The sequence below is a fragment of the Ambystoma mexicanum genome, chromosome 1p (genome assembly GCF_040938575.1).
Source record: "Ambystoma mexicanum isolate Mex_15411 chromosome 1p, UKY_AmexF1_1, whole genome shotgun sequence".
Classification (NCBI taxonomy): Eukaryota; Metazoa; Chordata; class Amphibia; order Caudata; family Ambystomatidae; genus Ambystoma; species Ambystoma mexicanum.
In genome coordinates, this window is record NC_090921.1 from 396,306,768 (window position 1) to 396,319,274 (window position 12,507).

At 51.2% G+C, this 12,507-nt stretch overlaps 1 protein-coding gene across 2 annotated transcripts in view; it reads left to right on the forward strand.

The window, feature by feature from the left end:
- The window catches only part of HOMER3 (homer scaffold protein 3), a 1,163,927-nt gene that overhangs the window by 674,807 nt on the left and 476,613 nt on the right, over window positions 1–12,507 (forward strand). The gene's annotated exons all lie outside the window — the stretch shown is intronic.

A 12,507-nucleotide genomic window follows, 5' to 3' on the forward strand; every position in this document is an offset into this window, starting at 1 on the left:
CCCTGCTGCCTCGACGCTCTGCTAGATGGCCCTGCCTCCTTCCGGACCTTCTTTCCCCGTCGCCTGCGACTCCGGTTGCCGCCGCTCGCCACGCCGCAAGAGCCGCCGCTTCCTCAAAAGGAACGAAGTCCCGGATAGAAACTCCGTCGCCGGTGCCTCGCGGACGCGACCGCTCACCACGCCGCCAGAGCCGCCGCTTCCTCACGCCGAAACGAAGTCCTGGGAAAAAGGAAGTCCTCCACTCTTGGCGGGCGCCCGGCTGCTGGGAGAGCTGCAAGTGATCCTGTGCCGGGCGCCCGCCGTCTTTATGCCCCAAGCCCCGCCCCCTTCCTTTGTTGCCCTTCGCGGGCTTTCCTGGGCTCTTGGCGCCCTTTTTTTTTTTTCTTTTTTCTGGCTCCTTTGCCGCCCTCTCCCCTGCCCCTGTGGGGGAGGGGGAAGAGAGCGTAAAGGAGGAAGGCCCCTGCCCCGGTTATCGGGGTGCCTCCTCCATTCGCCGTGCTCTCCCCTCGTCACCTTCATACTACGGGCTGTATGTTGAGAAAACAGATTGGAGGCACCGATGCAGTGCGTCCAGGCTGGGTTCATACAGGGAAGTTGGCACCCCGACTTGGCCTGAGCTGCGGGCTCAGTATTCTGTCTGCGGCGCGCCATGCAGTGGGCCGAGTGTGTCCAGGGCAGGCTGGGTTCATGCAGGGAAGTTGGCACCCTGACTGGGCCTGAGCTGTGGGCGCAGTATTCTGTCTGTGCCATGCAGCGGGCCCGCCTGCTGTTTCGGTGCATTGAAGTTGATGCTCTGTGTCTCTGCACCAAAGTTGGTGCCATGACTGTGCCCGTTCAATACGGTCGGTTTCCTGGCTTGATAAATGAGGTGCGGTTGGTGTCTTGGCTGTTTATTTGAAGTGAGGTCTGTGTCATGGCTTTCCTGTGCATCGATACGTTTTCTGGCCGTGCTTGTGCATTAAGATCAGTTTTCTAGCTGTGCCTGTGCAGTAATGACAGTTTCCGGGGTGGGCCTGTGCAGGAGGGCCCATTTTGTGAACTGTGTGCTGAAGTCAGTGTGCTTTCTTGGCTCTGCTAGGTATCCTGTCTGCATCTATGGAGTAAGTAGGGAAGGCTGTGTCCTGGCTGTGAAGTCTGGGCCCTGACTCCGTCTGTACATTTAAGTCTGTCAGACAGAGAGCCTCTCTTTCCTGCTTGCAGCATCGAGCTGGGCTGCGAGTCAAGACACATAAATATTGCAAGACTCCTATGAGGTGAAATCTTAATTTAACTTGGAAAATCAAGTTGTCAGCTGGTTGATTTCTGATGGGTAGAGTAGGAGACGTTTCTCGTACATTTTTTACAAACGTTCTTAATCACAGTGCCCACTGCTTGGCTTGTGTTGGGGCTTGCATGGTGCCAAAAAATGAGAGATGCGCCGCCCGCCACCACCGTACGCACAGCTACAGCTTAGGACATAGCGAGGCTAGTGCCCTCTATGCCCAAATGAATAATTCATACAAGTTATTCAAATAATTTACTCAAACAATTTGAATAAAGTCATCTGTTTTCTTCCAAATAATCAGAGTTAGCTTCTGGCCGATCCTAGCAGTGCCCAGGTCCCAAATGGGCCTGGTCCTAAGCACATTCTCCGGGTGGCCCTTTGCCATTACTGGGCTTCAACCAAACCAGTGAACCCTCACTTCGGTTTATTATTCCATCCGGGTGAACTCTGTCACTTCTGGTTAAGTCCTTCCCGGTCAAACCCGCCTCTGGAAGCCTTCCTTTCTACCGGGAACAGTCTCACGACTCCCACCCTTGTATGCAGCACAGCCCCAGGCCACTGCAGTTGAGTCCAAATGTCCTTAAGGGTGAAAGTGCCCATCACACCCGCCCTGGCTCCTGCATCCAGCAGGTAATGCTCACAGCTAGCATTCGCACCATGATTCCTCCTCAGCTAGGATCGCCCGTAACTCAGCCAACCCACGACCCACAATGCCCCCACACCTCACTGCTCTCTTACCCCTCTTGTCCTCCCACTCACCTAGTTTTACAAAGGGAACCAAAGATATCGAACTTGAAAACATTGTGTCTTCCTGTCTGATAGGTGTACTCCATTCAGCGACAATCGTGTCTTTTTCGCAGTGTCCCATGTCTGGCATAAAAAGGCAGCATAACAAGGCCGCAGATTTATTTTTACATATACATGACCACTGCAAACAGGTAAAAATTAGTTCCAACAGGTGTGGCGTCTGCTCCTCGTCCTGCTTCCCCCTTTTTCCTCCATATTGATTGCAGGCACAACTCCCCCAAGGCCCTCGAGTCTGAGAAACCGCCTGCCCATGCAGGTCTTTGCGGACTGGGGGAGCGCCGTTTGTTGGGGGGAAGTTGAGCCCCAATTGCTACCGCCAGACACCCCCGCCGTTTAGGCTCCCAGGAGGCGCTGTCTAGAATGGGCGAAGCCCCTTCCGGTTTAGCAATGGCTCATTCGGAGTATTTGTCTTATATTAGGTTGCCACAACCCGCCTGTCCATCCTGCGACAACGACGTCCAGGCTCCGCCATAGCTGTAGGGTGGGAGGGTGGGAAAAGAAGTCCTCCACTCTTGACGGGCGCCCGGCTGCTGGAAGAGCTGCAAGTGCTCCTGTGCCGGGCGCCCGCCGCCTTTATGCCCCAAGCCCCGCCCCCTTCTTTTGTTGCCCTTCGCGGGCTTTCCTGGGCTCTTGGCGCCCTTTTCTCTGGCTCCTTTGCCGCCCTCTCCCCTGCCCCTGTGGGGGAGGGGCAAGAGAGCGTAAAGGAGGAAGGCCCCTGCCCCGGTTATCGGGGTGCCTCCTCCATTCGCCGCGCTCTCCCCTCGTCACCTTCATAACCTGGGCATTTGTCCAATAGCTATGCCGTTTGTATCCAACCTCACTCATTCTGTCAGCCCCTTCGTTTCCCCTCCAGTAAGGTGCTGCATGAGACATTTCCTTTGGTTTGGCATAACAAGGCCGCAGATTTATTTTTACATATACATGACCACTGCAAACAGGTAAAAATTAGTTCCAACAGGTGTGGCGACTGCTCCTCGTCCTGCTTCCCCCTTTTTCCTCCATATTGATTGCAGGCACAACTCCCCCAAGGCCCTCGAGTCTGAGAAACCGCCTGCCCATGCAGGTCTTTGCGGACTGGGGGAGCGCCGTTTGTTGGGGGGAAGTTGAGCCCCAATTGCTACCGCCAGACACCCCCGCCGTTTAGGCTCCCAGGAGGCGCTGTCTAGAATGGGCGAAGCCCCTTCCGGTTTAGCAATGGCTCATTCGGAGTCTTTGTCTTATATTAGGTTGCCACAACCCGCCACGCCAAAGGTGGGTTACCGCCCACCGTGGCTCCCCCCTTTCCTAGCTTATAACTCCAGTAGTTTCGTGCAGATGTTCCAGAAAAACAGATCCATTCCCTGCTCCGACAAATGCACCCCGTCCTTCAAGTAGTACTCCTTGTTTTTCAGATTGATCAAACCATGTCTGATATGTTGGAGGCCTCTCCCTTTGCAAAACTTTGCCATGGCCCAGTTCAACTTCCTCCTTGAGTTTTCGACGGCTGCCTGACTCTCAGCGCCCCTCCATTCGCGCCTCAAGATGATTTCAGACCACACGATTTCCGTGTCCCCCAATTCAGCCGCTAGATCCTGCAATGAAGACATCATTTCCCTGAGTAAGATCCCCCTCCCCAACTCAGCCAAATCATTGCCACCGAGGTGAACCACCAATACATCAGGCCTCCGGTGGACCCTCAGGAGACTGCGTATGTGCCCTTGTAGCTGTGCCCATTTCATGCCCGGCACTCCGTGCCACTGCACCCGGTACTCCCCGGCGGTCAGCACCTCCTGCTTGGCTGACCAGCTTCCCTTGGCCCTTGACACAAACGAATGGCCCACCACCCAGGCAGACCGCCGCCTTCCCCGCCTTGGTGCTACTGCGAGGAAACAGGAGGGAGGAACTCTTAGTCTTACATTTTATCAGGCCTGACATACCGCTTAAAACAACCGGACCTCCAGCCCCCAATCTGTTTGATTGTCTCTGCTCCCAGGCCCATCCCAGCCGCAGTTGTGGCGGCCCATATCCTGAAGGAATGTGTCCCATAAACCCCCATTGAGAACCCCGCCTCCCCCAGTGTCCTGTCCAACACCTTTTTAAACTGAAACAGGCTTAGCGCTGACCCGTCTTATGTACCAGAAAAGGGGCCTCATCCCCTGTGTGACACCTTTGACTCAAATACCTGCTCACGCATCCTACTGGACAGACCGGGCTGTCCTGGCTACTCCCTAACGTAATCTTTCTGCCTTTCCCCGTCTGTTCAGTCTTGGATCTCCTCAGAAATATGCATAACCGCTCCCCTTGTACCCTTATGTCACAGCTCCTCAGGAAACTCAAGCCTTTACCCTTTTTGTTGGCTGGAACCAGCTCGCTTACCCTTAAAGCCCCAAAAAATGCCAGTGAGAAGGCTGCTGAGAACAATCCTTTTTCGTACTCGTCCCTGCACACCACCCCCAAGCTCCTGATCAATTTGTGCAACTTCCCCACATCTATGGGCCGTCTCTCGTCGGGTTTCGCCGTCACCTGTTTGGCCCAACCCCTCATTGCCATAACAACGTAATGCTCCCTAGTGGGGTCGGGCATGCCCCCCAATTTGTAGAATTGAGCAATCGCCGCCTGGTGGTAAGCCACCCACGCCCTGGACCTTCCTTGGCTCCAAGACTATCCCACAAAGGCCCGCACAGGCCTTTCCTTTTCGCTCTCGGGCAGAATATTGTTTTGGAAGGCCACGAATCGTTCCCAGCACACTTTGTATCTTCGCATAGTGCCTGGTGCGAGAGCCGTGTCGATCAGTGCGCTCAGATCTCCCCAACCAATCCCCACCACTGTGTCTGGAAGGGGGTCATCCTCGCGCTCGCCTCCGGATGGTTTTCCCGGAACCTTCCCCACTGCAAACGAGAAAGAGAGTCAGCATATGGACCACATTGGTGGTGTTGCAATTCGTAAAACTCCTCTGTTCCCAGGGGTATTGCCAGCCTTGATTTATGGTTTTCTTAAAATATTTGTTTTTTGTTATAAGACACACAGAATGGAGGCGACCTAAAGGATTTGAGCCCGTGACCTGTAGGGCACATGCAGATCACTGCATCATTGCAGCAATCCCATTACTGCCTGTGCTATTGTTCTATGAGTGGGAGTCATTTCCTGCAGTCTTCCCATAGAGCTCTGGTGTAGGTACATTAATCCCATACGATCTCTCATTGGGATTGAAACATCTGACCTGTGTCTCCCACACGCAACCCTGTATGCGAATTAACCTCCTAACCATTGCATTCTGCAACCTACAAGTTATACAATATTTGGGGTTTATTAGCACACGCTACCACAGTTCTGCTGGTTAGTAGTACTAAAAATAAGTTGTTTTTGTCAACTCATTTATAGTAACCTTTTTATCAGTCTCTGTAGCGTGAAGGGCTGAGTCGGCCCTGCTGTAGGAATGGAACCTGGGAATTGCATACTACAGTGAGCTATCCCCATGTTGCCGACAAATCATCTTTCAGCGGTCGCCCATGGCCCCGAGGTTATTTCACTGGTGTTAAACGATGACCTATGGCTACACACATGTCTGAAACAGGCACGCTAACCTGCAGAGCCATCTCGCACTGCTCCTGAAACACAACCCTGCAACCAGTACACATTTCTCTCCCCACGCATCAAGAACACACCTCTGTGCACAGCCCTCGCTGCCTGTGCAGAGCCCTCGCTTCCTCTGCACAGCCCTAGTCGCTGCCTGTACACAGCCCCCGCTGCATACTCCCTGTACAGAAAGGTCTGTGCTATAAGATTGTGCAGAAAAGCGCTATGCCTGACCTCTGCCCTCCACTCTTGCCCCAGAGCAGGGTGATGGAGGGATCGGGGTAACGGGGGGCTCGTACTGCCTATCGATGCCCAGGCAGAAGTGCACCGGGAGTGGCTATATCCGATGCCAGGTCTATGGCCAAAACTGCTTGACTGAGGGCGGGTGAGGGGGAGGGGCTGCCTGCGCTTGTATTTCTCGATGAAATCGCCGTTGCCGGAATGCGAGCTTCGCTTTGCGCCGAGTCTACAGAAGCGGCTCCGCTTTTCCAGAGTGCATGAATCCCCCCAGCTCCCCACTCTGTGCCCGCGTGCTCTGCTTTTACTTCTCTTCATGAGATTTCCTGCATGTTGTTTCCGCCTCGCTGTAGATTATGCTCTCAAAATATACATCCTCCTGCATTGAAGGGCCCAGGGGACCCGGGCTCCAAAGATAGCGCAGAGCGTCTGATTAAGGGGACGCCGGGTCCCAGTGTTCATCCATCTTCTTGAAACGCGGAATGTGGGCCAGGGCAAGGGAGGCACCATAAAATGCATACTACGGGCTGTATGTTGAGAAAACAGATTGGAGGCACCGATGCAGTGCGTCCAGGCTGGGTTCATACAGGGAAGTTGGCACCCTGACTGGGCCTGAGCTGTGGGCGCAGTATTCTGTCTGCGGCGCGCCATGCAGCGGGCCGAGTGTGTCCAGGGCAGGCTGGGTTCATGCAGGGAAGTTGGCACCCTGACTGGGCCTGAGCTGTGGGCGCAGTATTCTGTCTGTGCCATGCAGCGGGCCCGCCTGCTGTTTCGGTGCATTGAAGTTGATGCTCTGTGTCTCTGCACCAAAGTTGGTGCCATGACTGTGCCCGTTCAATACGGTCGGTTTCCTGGCTTGATAAATGAGGTGCGGTTGGTGTCTTGGCTGTTTATTTGAAGTGAGGTCTGTGTCATGGCTTTCCTGTGCATCGATACGTTTTCTGGCCGTGCTTGTGCATTAAGATCAGTTTTCTAGCTGTGCCTGTGCAGTAATGACAGTTTCCGGGGTGGGCCTGTGCAGGAGGGCCCATTTTGTGAACTGTGTGCTGAAGTCAGTGTGCTTTCTTGGCTGTGCTAGGTATCCTGTCTGCATCTATGGAGTAAGTAGGGAAGGCTGTGTCCTGGCTGTGAAGTCTGGGCCCTGACTCCGTCTGTACATTTAAGTCTGTCAGACAGAGAGCCTCTCTTTCCTGCTTGCAGCATCGAGCTGGGCTGCGAGTCAAGACACATAAATATTGCAAGACTCCTATGAGGTGAAATCTTAATTTAACTTGGAAAATCAATTTGTCAGCTGGTTGATTTCTGATGGGTAGAGTAGGAGACGTTTCTCGTACATTTTTTACAAACGTTCTTAATCACAGTGCCCACTGCTTGGCTTGTGTTGGGGCTTGCATGGTGCCAAAAAATGAGAGATGCGCCGCCCGCCACCACCGTACGCACAGCTACAGCTTGGGACATAGCGAGGCTAGTGCCCTCTATGCCCAAATGAATAATTCATACAAGTTATTCAAATAATTTACTCAAACAATTTGAATAAAGTCATCTGTTTTCTTCCAAATAATCAGAGTTAGCTTCTGGCCGATCCTAGCAGTGCCCAGGTCCCAAATGGGCCTGGTCCTAAGCACATTCTCCGGGTGGCCCTTTGCCATTACTGGGCTTCAACCAAACCAGTGAACCCTCACTTCGGTTTATTATTCCATCCGGGTGAACTCTGTCACTTCTGGTTAAGTCCTTCCCGGTCAAACCCGCCTCTGGAAGCCTTCCTTTCTACCGGGAACAGTCTCACGACTCCCACCCTTTTATGCAGCACAGCCCCAGGCCACTGCAGTTGAGTCCAAATGTCCTTAAGGGTGAAAGTGCCCATCACACCCGCCCTGGCTCCTGCATCCAGCAGGTAATGCTCACAGCTAGCATTCGCACCATGATTCCTCCTCAGCTAGGATCGCCCGTAACTCAGCCAACCCACGACCCACAATGCCCCCACACCTCACTGCTCTCTTACCCCTCTTGTCCTCCCACTCACCTAGTTTTACAAAGGGAACCAAAGATATCGAACTTGAAAACATTGTGTCTTCCTGTCTGATAGGTGTACTCCATTCAGCGACAATCGTGTCTTTTTCGCAGTGTCCCATGTCTGACAAAACCCAGACCATATATCTACATACATTTCTCCCTTGTCTTATTCTATTCCTTTATTTCTCAACTGCCAAACTTGACCATACTCCTAGCCATTCTGGCTGTTCCTGTGTCGCCCTTACGAGGACGGGTGCACCCTCTTACCAAATGACGGTTTATACCACATGAATGGAGTAAAACAGGCCTCTTCATTCTAAGAGTCGACTTGCAGGTGATTGTAGCACCGTTTGACCCTCACGAACCAGGCTCTAAACCACTGCTTCCGGATGGCCCTTTGCCATTCCCGTTTATCCACAACCAGGCACATGTCACTTCTGGTCTTAATCACTTCATGTGTCTCTTTGCCATTCTGGGAATTTACATCCGGGTGAAGATTGCATCACTTCTGGGCAAAGTTCATCAGGGTTAAACCTGCCTCCGGTAGCCCCTACTACCATCTGTTTACTCCCATATTCCATATGGAGCGTAGCCCGGGCCACTCTGCAGCTGTTGAGGAGCCCAACTGCCCTTATGGTTGAGAGTGCCCATCGCACATCCCCTCTGACAGTCTGTGTGGCTGCTTTTGGTCAATATTAACTCTGTAATCATTAGTAAACGTCATTTATGGGAACCGTCTGTCACTTATTTGTCATTATAATAGGGACAGCCCCTGGTGCCGTGTCCTATACTGTATGCCCAGTCCACTTACCATCTTCCCCTGGTGAACAGCCGGAGGTATTCTGATCCGTGCATAAACTTTATCACCTGCTCTGCTCCTTGTTACCAACTGGGCTTTTCATGCACGTTTCTGTACAGACAGACTTTCTTTTCCTTTCAGCAGAAATGTGGTGAGGAAATTCCTGCATCCTCTACTCTTCAAATTGTCGTCCTCACCTGGTATTCCTTCACCTCATTCCCCTTACTTCATTTCCCCTTCACCCTAACAAGAACCAACACCTTTTGCCCTCTGCCACCAGCATCTAACATACCCATCCTTTGTCCCAGAAGGCCTTGGTGCATGCCACTTTGAAACATGTATGTCCAAGCTATTACATTTGAGTGAGCTACAATCTCCATAGGTTTGCCATTCGGGTGTACTCCCCTGCCCAAACAACTTTCCACAACAAGTGCTTTTTATAGTCAATGTCCACTGACAAGAGGTCACAACCTTTTCACAGCATTCAATAAAAGACAGCTTCAAGACTTTAAACAACTTTTCAGATTCACATTGATGCTCTTCAATAATTTTCTGTAAATTGATTCTCTTTCTGGATATCTGTTCTCCACTTAACAACCAAAGTCTGACAGGGGTAGAGTCTCTTCCTACCTCTCCGATGGTTTTGATAAGGTGTGGGCATCCCAACGTGTACGGCACAGGTAGTATAGCTCAATGGCAACACGCTCGTCTTGGAAGCAAGATGGCGCAGAGCAACACAGGCTCGAATCCCAGGTCCACGCTTAGAAACCTCTTTGGTATTAAGCACGTTATATAAATAACCAATTACATATTTACATACATATTACCAGATGTTGCATATAACATGGGCCCTTAGTTCCAGAGTTTATATCTCTTGCATTAACCCCCTTCTGCTGTTTGCAATATTGGCCAGATTGTGTTTCTTTTTTTCAGCCTCTCTTGGCTTGGGTAATGCTTACTGACACCAACTCTCAATGAAATCGCCCCCACAGTTGGTTGGGTTTACAGTCATTTGGCTTTTGTATTTTAAGTCGTTGCTGCTTTCCCCTAGTTGGATACTCAAAAATAACTGGGGAACCAATTTCACTCTTACGCAAATGCTGCCTCTGTTTTATAAAAGTTTGGTATTCAAAATAAACGTGTGGGTGGGCGCTGTTGCGCGAAGCACAGATCTGGACGTAAGCCTCCTCCGCTCTGAGGCAGCTGCCAAAAAAATCATACAAAAAAGAACTTGATTCGAGCTAAATTCGGGAGAGCTCTGGCCACCCGGGCGGCGGTAGGTGGGCGGCTCTGCCCATCCAAATCCTGAAAGAAATCGGAGCTGGGAAACCTCTAAATTATTGCCAGACCCGATCGTGTTTGGGGGACGGCACCATTTTGGGCCGCAGCCCACTGCCTGATGGAGCAGCTGACAGCCGACAAATCGGAGGGGCAGTGAACAGGCCCCAGAGATCTGCCAGCAGCAGACCACCCTGGGGGGAAGATCAGACTGCCCAGAACACCACCGGTGACAACAGAATCGCTGGTTTGTGCCGCAAGACCCATCCACGTCAACACAATGCTACCTCCCCTGTGAGAGCCCAGGTGGCAGACCAGTGAGTAACCGACACACCTGACCCATGGGGACCAAGCAGATGGACCCATGGTAGTGGCGAGGGCTGCACACGGAGACAAGGAGCAAACAACAAGAGTGAGAAAGGTACACGCGCCGAAGCAGAAATTGTGACCAGCACTGGGGTGCCAGATGAACTGATGGACTACCCACCTCCCCCAGGCCTACGTGGAGGTCGTCAAAAGTGATGCTTGTGATGCAGGGCAAGGGGCAACCTACAGATGGGAGTGGTTAATAGAAAACCCAATTGATTGAAGGTACTGGGTTCTGCGACTGTGGGTAGAAAAACGGCCAAGCTTACAATGAGCGTACCGCATATTTGAACAAGTCTGGGGGCTAGTTCCACTGCCGAATGGAGAGGAGATGGAAGGGGGAGGGCCGAGATCCACAACTCCTGCATTATACCTCGGAAAGATGGCACGAGGGGGGTGGCTAACCTCCATGGCACTATTGGTCCTAAATGTGGGTGATCGGAAGGGGAGCACCGCCACTGAAGATCTGATCAGTGGGGATCCCACAAGCTTCCTCTTGGGGTACAGGTGGTGGGACAGCAGTACACCCCCCTCTGGGGACAGCTCAGAGTACCATGATCGTTAAGGACCCCACAGACCATCTCTGCTCTTGCCCCAGGGACGGCGGGTATCGAAGACAACACACAAGACCCACAGATCTCTCTCCAGGATATCATGGGGGTGTGACGTTGTGGAACCTACCTGGCAGACTTATATTCATAGTAATCATTAGACAGGCATAAACCAGGAAGTCCTGCCTGTATGGACTTTCCTCTAATGCATTTTTGCTATGCTGTTTTGGTTTCCTAGGAGACGGGGGCTCGTGAGCAGGAGCGAGAGGAGGATGGTTACAGCTGGGCTTACTGAGCCCGTATAACGCATTGCTGAAGAGAAGCGGTTTACGGAAGTTTGGGTTGTTTAGTACATAAGAAGAGGCATTAGTCTGTTAAACAAAGCGACCGTTGTCGCCAAGTGAAGTTCGTGTTACAGAGCGCCGTTGCGCATATTGAGCTGAACATAACAGTGGCGTGGGGACCGTTGTCCCAAAGATGCAATGAACGTGAGTACCCCAGCGACGCTGCCGGAGAAATTTATGAGAGGGAGTGAGCTTCTTTATGCTGAATGACAGTGTATGTGGGCTCACGTTTGAAAGCCAAGTCCTAATGAAAATAAAAGAAGTTACGAATGAGTCGTCTCACGAACTCTGAAGTCAGCCACTGTTACAATCCGAGATGACATTGTTTCAATGAAAGTACGGAACATGATTACCGGCGTTGTTTAGCAATCAACAACGTGGTGCGTAACAAGGGAAACATACTTAAGCAGACGCCACAGAGTGAAGGAGTGAAAGGAAAGGTCCGGCGTCGATCTGTTGTATAAGGAAAGACGCTTCCCAACTAGAAGCGAACGTCGTACAGAGGGCTCCTGGAAATGAACCTGCCGCCGCATTGACTTTGTTTTTTTTTCCAGCAGCTACTGGGGAAAAGCCCCATTGGTAAAGGAAGTAAGGACACTGAAAGACTTGTATATAAGAAGTGAGGGAAAATATCAGACAAACTTAGAGATTTTTCCTCAAGAAAAAGGGACTTGATTAAAGTGCAAGATAGAAAAGAGACTGTATAGGAGGGAAAAGAATGAGTGAGAAGAAATTTAAAGAAGGTAAAGAAGAAGAAACTGAAAGAGATAGAGAGCAAAGTAACAAATAAAATAAATAAAAGAACAAAGAAAATCCTTACCTGAAAGTTTCTTCAATGAACGCTCCTTGATCTGACCAGTGAAGATTACAGGAAGGCCATATCCTTTTTTCCAAGTAATCTGAAAGAAAAGAAAGTCTGTTAATAAAATAAATGGGTTCTCGTTGAAACTCATACAAACTACTCATTTGCCTAAGTGATTTATTAAGTTCCAATAAGTGAATTGCCACAGTTGGTCTCAGAAGTGGGACAGTGAGAACGTCATGGAGGACCTTATCAAGACCCTAAGTGAGGGACAACAACTGCTACAGCAAGCATTACAAATGCAGAGCCAACAGGCTCTAGCAGACAGACTGGCATTTCAGCAAGCGTTACAAATGCAACAGGCCCAATTACAAGAAGTTACTAATACCAGGAACAACCCTCAAGTCCCCGCTTCTGTGTTGCAAAAATACTCGGCAGGGGAGGATCCCGCACATTTTTTTGTAAATTTGGAGAGGGTAGCTCGAAATGCT